The sequence below is a fragment of the Podarcis melisellensis genome (assembly GCF_964234715.1).
Source record: "Podarcis melisellensis genome assembly, chromosome: 3".
Classification (NCBI taxonomy): Eukaryota; Metazoa; Chordata; class Lepidosauria; order Squamata; family Lacertidae; genus Podarcis; species Podarcis melisellensis.
The window spans coordinates 54,169,556-54,178,841 of record NC_138530.1 but is presented as its reverse complement, the minus strand read 5'-3'; the positions used below and the strand labels follow the sequence as shown (position 1 = coordinate 54,178,841).

The 9,286-nt window shown below is 42.1% G+C and overlaps 1 long non-coding RNA gene across 3 annotated transcripts; it reads left to right on the top strand.

Moving 5' to 3' along the window:
- Positions 1-885: 885 nt before the first annotated feature.
- Positions 886-9,025, top strand: LOC309366561. Of its 3 annotated transcripts, none has more exons than XR_014166780.1 (4): positions 886-1,611; positions 2,387-2,453; positions 3,894-4,008; positions 8,957-9,025. It is a non-coding gene; the product is annotated as an uncharacterized lncRNA (long non-coding RNA). The 3 variants fall into 3 exon arrangements; XR_014166781.1 differs by lacking the exon at positions 886-1,611 and adding an exon at positions 1,814-2,020; XR_014166782.1 differs by lacking the exons at positions 886-1,611; positions 2,387-2,453 and adding an exon at positions 3,543-3,695.
- The last annotated feature ends 261 nt before the right edge of the window (positions 9,026-9,286 follow it).

Below are 9,286 nucleotides of genomic sequence, written 5' to 3'. Positions count from 1 at the left end.
TCTGAAGGTCCTAATTTATTTATTGGGAGCGTGTTTGTGTTGAATTGACAGAATGAAATAACCATTCCCTATCCCTGTGACTCCCGATCTTACTGCTGACCTCTCAAACTTTTAAGACAGTCTCCTTCACACTGTAATCCGAACGCACGCGCGCAGTAATGTGCGTTTAGACGAATTCAAAAAGAAAAAGGAGGCTTATTTTTATGCTAATCAAGCCTCTGTTTGTGTAGAAGCTGAGCAGTGCCTATTTGTTTTTTAAATACGGGAGGGGCATCTAAGCGATTTCAAAAATGTGCCATGAAAATCATCTTTTCTTTTCAAAGTGAAGAATTTCCTTTAGCCTCACCCGCAGCTCATGCCCAAACCCCTTTCCGGAGAGTAAAAACTTAAAAGGAGTGCAAACCCGGAGGAATTTCTCTTACTACGACACCACGGTCGGAAGAGGGCGGGGCGAGCCAAAGTCACTCGCAAGAGTAAACAGATTTAATTTATTGCGACCCGTTTGCAATATCCGCGATCTTTTTCGGAGCATGCCGCTTTAAATGTATGCTCCCTGCTTGGAAGCGGTGCACGAACTCCTCGATCTGGAGCTAAAACACAACGAAGCACAGCCAAGCTGGATTCCCCACCCCCGCCTTTCTCGTTCATTGTCTCTGGGCGTATTTATCGTTGGGGCTAATTAAAAAAAACACAAGTCATGTACATATGGGTGCGTGTGTAATATATATGCATGTATAACAACCCTCGCATAAATTTCCCAGTCAACACGTATTTCCTTCCCAGACCCTATGATCCTCTATTGATTCCCGTTAAAATGCTTTTCTTTTTCTTTGCCCCCTCTGCTGATCGAATTTCAGCGCAGCCAGGATATGCAACTAACCTTCCGGCACAACTGACTCGGAGAGATCAAAAGGCAGGCTTGCATTCATTAAAATGTAGCACAGCCTAGGCAAGTTTTAGTGGAAGGTCTCCTTTTGCATTGCAATTAACGTGGCATAAACGGGAGGTGGATTTTTAAATCTTGATATACAGGGCGGTGCGGGGGGGGGGGAGAGAAGAACAAAAGACACAGCTCTTTTTTACACAGGGATGACGTCAGTTTGATTTTACTGACAACTCTTGATGTATGTGGAGCAATTGCACACAGCTCCCCCCCCCTCTTTTTTTCTGTTTCCTTTCTTTTTTTTGCTGGCACTTTGCAGGAGAAACAATTATGTTAACTGTCCAAAACATTCGTCCTTGCAGATCTCGGGGCTTAAGCTCTTAACTTCCAACTCCTAGTTAGTTCGCAAGCAGGTCTGCAATGGTTATTTCCGGTATGATCTTTATTAGGGCGGAAAACAAGCAGCAGAGGGAGGGAACGGGAACAGCTAATAGGCACAAAGCAGAGAGGAGGCTTCAACCTAGGAATGTTGTTCATTACAGCAGCCCAGGAGAGGACACAGTAAGAGAAAATAGTCCCTGCTTCCCAGGCTCCCACAAAGTGGTTTGTTTCCCCGCTTTGGGGGCTGCAGAGCGGTGGGGCAGCTTTGGAGTGGGGCAGCTTTCAACTGTAGGCGACGGAAAGTAGTTGGGCACTGAATTCTGCAGCTCCTCTAAAGTCTGGAGCATGTAGGTTAATGGTGCAAGGATCCACTGATCCTGTGACTGCGTGTGATTCTGCCTCAGTCACTCTCTGGGCTGCAGTAGAAAAATAGATTGAACCAGAGGAACAGTCCGGCTGCGTGCAAAATCCGGACTGGATTTCCGTAGCACGTAGAACGCAGGCAGGAACGGAGCGCCTTACTCTCCCCCGGGCAAAGAGAGAAAGAGAAAAGAGATCAAGGAAATTCTCTCCTCTTCTCACGAACATTGAAGGAGACTGAGATAAAGTCTTGGCTTAACTTTTTTTTTTTTAAAGCAGCTTCATACAACTAGAGCAAAATCAGTGAAGTTGTGCAAATTTACAACATGTTGAAAAAAGGAGTGGACCTTTCCCCCTTAAGCAAATCTTCCAGCATGATTCCGTGTTTTGTCGAGGGTGAGTTCGGTCTGGCCGAGGGCGGGAGGGTGAATCCTTCACAGCCGCCTCAGTTAAGTCCCTCCCCGTAGACAGCCGCTTTGCCAAAAGTTGCTAAAGCAAGGCGTGCATTATTTTTCCCCCCTTATGCAACAGGAGCAGGCAGAAGTGCTAAGCGATTTAAAGGGATTAGCTGGTTTGCTCTCTGGCTTTTAACTGGTTTGATCGATTAATTAACCAGTTGTATTTGCACACTTAAACACTTCAAGGAAGGCGCTTGTTGAGGATCCTTAGTGAAGCTTAAGATCTGATGCTACCACACATCATTTAAATAAAAGAAAGCTGATTTACACACACCATTGTAAATGTGTTTCCTTTGCTTACCAGAAGTACCTTGGGGAGTCCCAAAGGAGCCTGTTCTACAACCCAGACTAAGGAATTTGCTGATTAACTGGTATGCTTTTTCAATCTCACACATGTCTCTACTCAGAAGAAAGACTCATTGAGTTCAATGGTGCTCTCAGGTAAATAGGTGTTGGGTTACAGACTTTAATCTGTACTTAATAGGGGCAATTGATCAAACAACATGTCTTCCCTTATTTTTATCCAATTCAATAAAAAAGCAGCAGCAGCAGGAGGCCCCATTAGCTAAAGTGGTGCTTCAGGTTAAGAACAGTTTCAGGTTAAGCAAGGACCTCCGGAATGAATTAAGTACTTAACCCGAGGTACCACTGTAAAATAGAACAAGGGAGGCCCAACTTCTACCACCAAACTGCCACATTGTTCTGCCACCTGTATTTGGAAACCTGTCCCGCTCCTGAGGACATCACCAGGAAGGCTCAAACACTTCTCCCAGGCCCAACTCCTCTGTGTACCACAAAACTCATGAGTTCAGCCTCTTTCCTCATCCAAACTGCATGGTGGCAGCTGCAAATGGAAGGCCTCTTTGTGAGGCCTACATTCTTCCATGAATCCATGGGTGCTGAAATGTCAGGCCCACCATACAACAAAGGCCCTGAAACGTGTAATTTTTCCCTGGTGCTGTTGTACATAATGCTGATTATGGTCAAGAGGTTTTTGTCACTAACATACTGTTGTGTGCAACCCAGCAAAGAGCCCTGGGACAAACAATTTCCTAGGCACTCAACGTCCTCATCTACACACACACACACAGGGTAAGCAGCAAACCTCTTGTTTTATTCATTCATTTATTAGATTTCTATAGTGCCCTTCATTTGAAGATTGCAGGGCAGCTCACAGAATAAAATACAGGATAAAAACAAGTAAATAAGTACAACGAAACAGCAAAGCAGTAACACCCCCCCCTTCCTACAGACACATTTAAAAGGCTCTCATTGGGGCTTAATGTGGGGGTGGAGGGGGAACCAAAACTCTTGTTTGTAGTTCTGGATTCCAGGGGAAGGGGCTGACTGGGAAATTCCAATCTTTTTCTGACTCCCTGGTTTCTTAAAAAAATAAATAAATACAAATGTCTCTAATCTTATAGCAATAACTATCCAATCTGTTCAACTACCTGAATGTCAAACTTTACATGATGTGCTAGAACCATGTGACTAGCTCTCTTGCCAAATTTTTTATTTTGCTTGAAGCAGCCACTGGGGGAAGGAGTGTACCTTTTGCCCACCTCAGCCATCAGGGTTTCTGGCTGTAGACTTGCTCTCCTGATACATCAAAGGTGAAAGATTACTTCTAAATAATTGCTAATACAGAAATTGCCCCAAGGTGTTAAATTCAGCATGGTGTTGTTTTTTCAGGGCACATTAAAACTTGCCTTGTGGCTTTTACATGGTGACACAATATGTTTCCCATCCTTGTGATTTAAATGATCCTAAAGCTAAAATAAACTTAAGGCCTATTATATCTGTTTCTTTAGCCATGGACAGCTATTCTTATACATGATCTGACGATTATGTTCCTTGCCCAGTTTTCTGCTCTTTTTACCATCGAACAGCCTGGAGCTCCATGAATCATAAGCAACAGCAATTCAGGTAAGGTCATTCACAACCAATTATTTCAGGGAATCTGTTTGACCTATATTTATGTACAACAGACACAAAGAGTCGTGCACAATTTAAGTGTCTCTAACAAATTATCCCTACCCTTTATCCATGCGTGTATAAAAAGCTATCTTTGTCCATATTTGCAGTGCAGGAGGTGAGACACACAACTTTTATACAACGCTGACACAATCTTTTCTTTTATTGATTTCGCAATAATACTTAAGAATGGGAGTTTGCGAGGAAGTGAAATCCATGGAAGGTTCTCTTTTGCAGGATATAATGTGGTCCTCTTTGTGGGTTGCCTGATTTGATTGCCATGCATGCAGTCTCTTTACTCCCTGTGCAAGCATTTTTGTGCATTTTTAAACATTTGGAAGCCATTTCAAGAGCACTTCCAGGAAGCAGGATATAAGCTGGTGGGGCAGGGGAAGAGTATAGGGAATCAATGTGGTATGTAAGTTCTCTGGAACTGCAGATAATTGTGGCATCTTGGCAAAGGCACAGCACCAGCACCTGGCATGGTGGGGCAGAGGGTTGCCATATTTTGAAGAGCCAAAAAGAGGGCACATTTGCCAACTTTAACTATGGATCGCTATGACAACTCTACCTATGAAAAAGAGGACGTGTCCTGGAAAAAGAGGACATATGGCAACTCTAGCGAGGCTGGGGACCCACCTCACCTGATGCCAGCCTCCTCTTTAAATAAAGAAATAAGCAAGTCTTGCTTTTGTAATGTCCCAGCACTATAAAAACAAGCGCTAGACCAGGCAGCCACCACTATCTTTTCCCCAATGGTTCGGCCCCAAGCAAAGACGTTTTTGTTTTCTCGGGCGTTTTAGGAAGCACAAGTGATTGGATGTGTTTACCCAACGTTTTCAATATGTTTCTGTATTTTTATTACCGCGTTTGTTGTAAATCATTGTCACGCTTTTTTGCTGTGGGAAGTGAGTCATAAATTAAATAAGCCTAACCCAACATAGGAGCATGAGAAATTGCCTTGTATGGAGTCAGTCCAAGACCACTGCTCCATTGAGCTCAGTATTGCCCACATTTAACTGGCAACAGCTGTTCAGGGTTTCAGAGATGGGAAATTCCCAGACCTACCAGGAGATGCTGAGGATTGGACCTGGGACTTTCTGCATGCAAAGCAGATGGTCCGACACTGACTACAGCCCTTTAGAGTTGTTGCCAGACAGTGTGGACAATAGATGGACCAAATGGTTCCTAAAGGCATAGACACATAGATCCTACCTAATATAACCTTTTGGTTCCATCCTCCATGTACTGATTGGGGACAATGCCTACAGGAATTGGGTTTAAGAAAGAGGATATTAGTGGTGCTGGCTGCAATTGCCTTGCCCTGTAGTGCTTCTCTTTTCATGCTGGGCCGAGGGAGTGCAGCTGGAGCTGTGCTGCTGCCTGCCTCCTTTGCTGCCTGCCACTGCCCAGTGTCATCCGTACTCTGGTAAGCTTGGCGGGGAGAAGTACTGGAAGGAACATTGCTCAGGGCCTTGTCAACCTGGTGCCAGCCCTGTCCCAGCAAAGGAGATGGAACAAAACCCTAATGAATGCAATTGTCGCATTTGATCTACAAGAAGGATTCATAGTTCCTGCATAGAAGTCATTTCTTTGTGGATTTTTTTTTTTAATCCTACAAAGTGCTTTTGAGACTACAGCTGAAATGCAGCTTGAGCACAGGTTTAAGGGCCATTTCACACATTACACAGAGACAGATCTGGGAACGATGTCAAGTGTACACTCAGAGAGAAGAAGCCAGTAATGACTGATATATATGTGTTTCCAAATTTTTGTTTGGCACATTCACACCCTGCAGTTTTAAAGCATACACAAACCCTTTTAGGTGTATCCCTAAAAATGTAATGTGTAAAGTGGCCATAACATTGTATCCACTGGGCCACACTAGTTCTTGACTTGTAAATGCAAGAGTTTGTTATTTATTACGCTTGGCCTGGAATCAAGTGATTTTGTGGTTAAGAGGAATCTTTCCGTACCAGTACCAGACTGCCAAATTCCCAGTTCACTGCCATAACTTGTTTCAGGATGGCAATAACCTCTTGCAAGCTGGGCACACACAAAAGACAGGAGTTTGTTATAAATGAATGAATGAATGAATGAATGAATGATGAATGAATGAATGTCATTTGCAAGCATGATGGACAGAAGAGAAGAAGAGTTTGGATTTGATATCCCACTTTATCACTACCCAAAGGGGTCTCAAAGCAGCTAACAATCTCCTTTCCCTTCCTCCTCCACAACAAACACTCTGTGAGGTGAGTGAGGCTGAGAGACTTCAGAAAAGTGTGACTAGCCCAAGGTCACCCAGCAGCTGCATGTGGAGGAGCGGAGACGCGAACCCGGTTCCCCAGATTACGAGACTTACCACTCTTAACCACTACACCACACTGGCTCTCGAAGCACACCATCAGGCATAGAAGGCTGCCTTCCTTTTAAGAACTCTCACTCTGTAATGTGCCCCTATTGTTCACTTAACTCAGAACAAATGTATAGCTATCAAGTATTGGGAAATATTCTAAAGCAGCAGTAGTTGCACATTGTCATGTTGCAGATCGGGGGTTGTGATTTGTTTTGCCTTTTTTGAGTGAATCACCACATTGCCTTACTTACTGCTGCTATGTGGGAAGCCACTTTAAAGTGGAATCTGGTTGTACAATCCAGTGCAGCTGTAAAAGTGTCTCCAGGCCAAAAAGGGGTGGGGTGGGTAAAGCATTGCTAAGGAGCGAATAGGCACTTTCTATTTGTTCTTCTGTCAATCAATATACTACTATTTAGGCCATCAATTTACCTGGGAGTCAGCAAACTCTGAGGGACTTACCTGTGAGTGCAATACATAGAGTTGTGCTCCCGGGTTTCCTTGGACATCCTCTTCGCAATGCTGTTTCCCTAACATGCTGGCAGCTAGTCAGTTCTGGCATTAAGTACTATGGCTTTGCATACATCAGCCTTTGCTGCAACTCTACAGAGACATAAATAACTTCAAAGAAACAGGCTGTTGTACTAGCAGCCAAATTGTTAAGCATTGTCAATGCTTGCTTTTTCATCATGCTGATTTACGCTGCGAGATGTGAATTTCCTTATTTAAATTTTCTCTTTAGGTGTCATATTGGGTTAATTGTAAAACAATTGGATATGTACAGAACTGTAACACTTGGAACATCCATTGATTTCTGGAATGATATATGTACATAACAACTATTGTGGGGTTGTGTTTCTCGGGATGAGTAAATCCCTGGCTTTGAGTAAAAATTTAAGGTGCCCATAGGTGAGCTTTAATGTACATGTCAGTTTGGATTGGTAGTGTAATTCTTTATAGACCTGGAACATGATTGGTTGTTAAAGGCTCTCCTTGTACCTGAGTTGTTTTAGAAAAAGCATAGCTTTATATTGAGCTAACGTCATGCTGTTAAGAATCAGTACCAATGTAAACATTGAGAATGATGGCTTTATGTTGGCCGTTATGTCACACAGTATTTCACGGTGGTTGAAATCCCTTCATTTTTATCCAGGTTGCTTTGGTTTTGTCAGCCTACCAGCTAAGAATGAAAGATGTGCAGTTCTCAAAACAAAATGAAACTACTATTTCAAATACAGAAGTGATAACATATTTCTCTCTCCCCCACTGTGTGCGCACATGCGCATGTGCGCAAGAAAAAAACCACCCAGTAATACCACTTAATAATTCGTGTTAATGCAATGCAGAAAGTATATGCTATTTCACTTAGCTACTATGTTATTTGAATGTGTGCCAGAATATATCAGACGAAGCAAATAAATTACAGAGGCAGGGGTGAAAGAGTAAAAATATGGAGTTAAAAGATATAGAAGTAGACATGGTGGACATGTAATATGATCAGAAGATTGGGAACACAATATAACTTTTAAGTATCCATCTTTATTTCTGGTATTGTTTCTTTTTAGCCAAAAAGCTTATTTGTAAATTCATTTTAAAACATCCTGAACCTGCATCTTTCTTTCTTTCTTTCTTTCTTTCTTTCTTTCTTTCTTTCTTTCTTTCTTTCTTTCTTTCTTTCTTTCTTTCTTTCTTCCTTCCTTCCTTCCTTCCTTCCTTCCTTCCTTTCTTCCTTCCTTCCTTCCTTCCTTCCTTCCTTCCTTCCTTCCTTCCTTCCTTCCTTCCTTCCTTCCTTCTTTCCTTCTTCTTTTTTTTTTGCAAAGTGGTATAGCATCACTTGCAAAATTTGAAATGCCCAAGTGAAGTTCATGCTCATCTTCCATATCCTAATTGACCATGAATATTTACAAAAGCTTCTAATGCCAATCCAAAAATTGATTGATACACAATTAAGGCTGCCATTTTGTTTAGGAAGCCACCTTATGCTAAATCAGACCCTTGGTCCATCTAGCTCAGCATTGTCTACACCAGGAGTAGCTATTGCGGTACCCTTCAGATATTGCACTCTAAATGGGCCTTAATAGTAGCTATTCATGCCAGATGTATGAATTGGGGCCATTACAGTTGATTAATTTTTAAAGTCAATCAACTTAAAAATGCAAAGATCTTTCTTTGAAATCAATGGGACTTGAATGTGTATAATTTTAGCTAGCTTGTGCCCAGCGTTTATGTGTCAAAAGGGCCCTCTCTCTCCCTCTCTCTCCTGTATCACACTTGGATAGCACTAGGCCCCAGAGACAAGTAAGTACTGTTTTCAATAAAGCTCTCCCAGAATCAGAATCTTTAAAATGCTTTTGCACACAATACAGCAATATTGTGCTTCCTGTAGACTTTAGCACTTTTGAGATTTTTAGCATTTTGGTACTAAGTGTTAAATCAAGCATATCCATAATTAAATAGTACATTGAAAAATACATTTAGCTAGCAGAACATTATTTCAAAGTATTGTAACTATTTGCATAAGTGCAAATCTTTTTATTTCTATAGTGTGAAGAATAATAGGAGCTTTGTGATCCAAAGTCTTCACTCTGATCTCAACAGCCAAACTTAAGGGAACAAAGGTTAAAAAAATGTTATTACTTTTCTTGCAGAACCTTTTTTAGATAGATAGCTAAGTTCTCACTGAGGTGGCAAACCTTATGGATCTGGGCTACAGCACTTCTCAGTTTAGATGTGGGCTCACATTATTGACAATGTGAGTGGAACAATCCAAGAGGACAGACGGAGGTAGAGCCAAAGGCAGATGAACCATTTCTCATATTCCGGTTTTTTGTTTTTGAAACAGTTTCCCTTACATTAAAGAAAACAAGCTCTGTC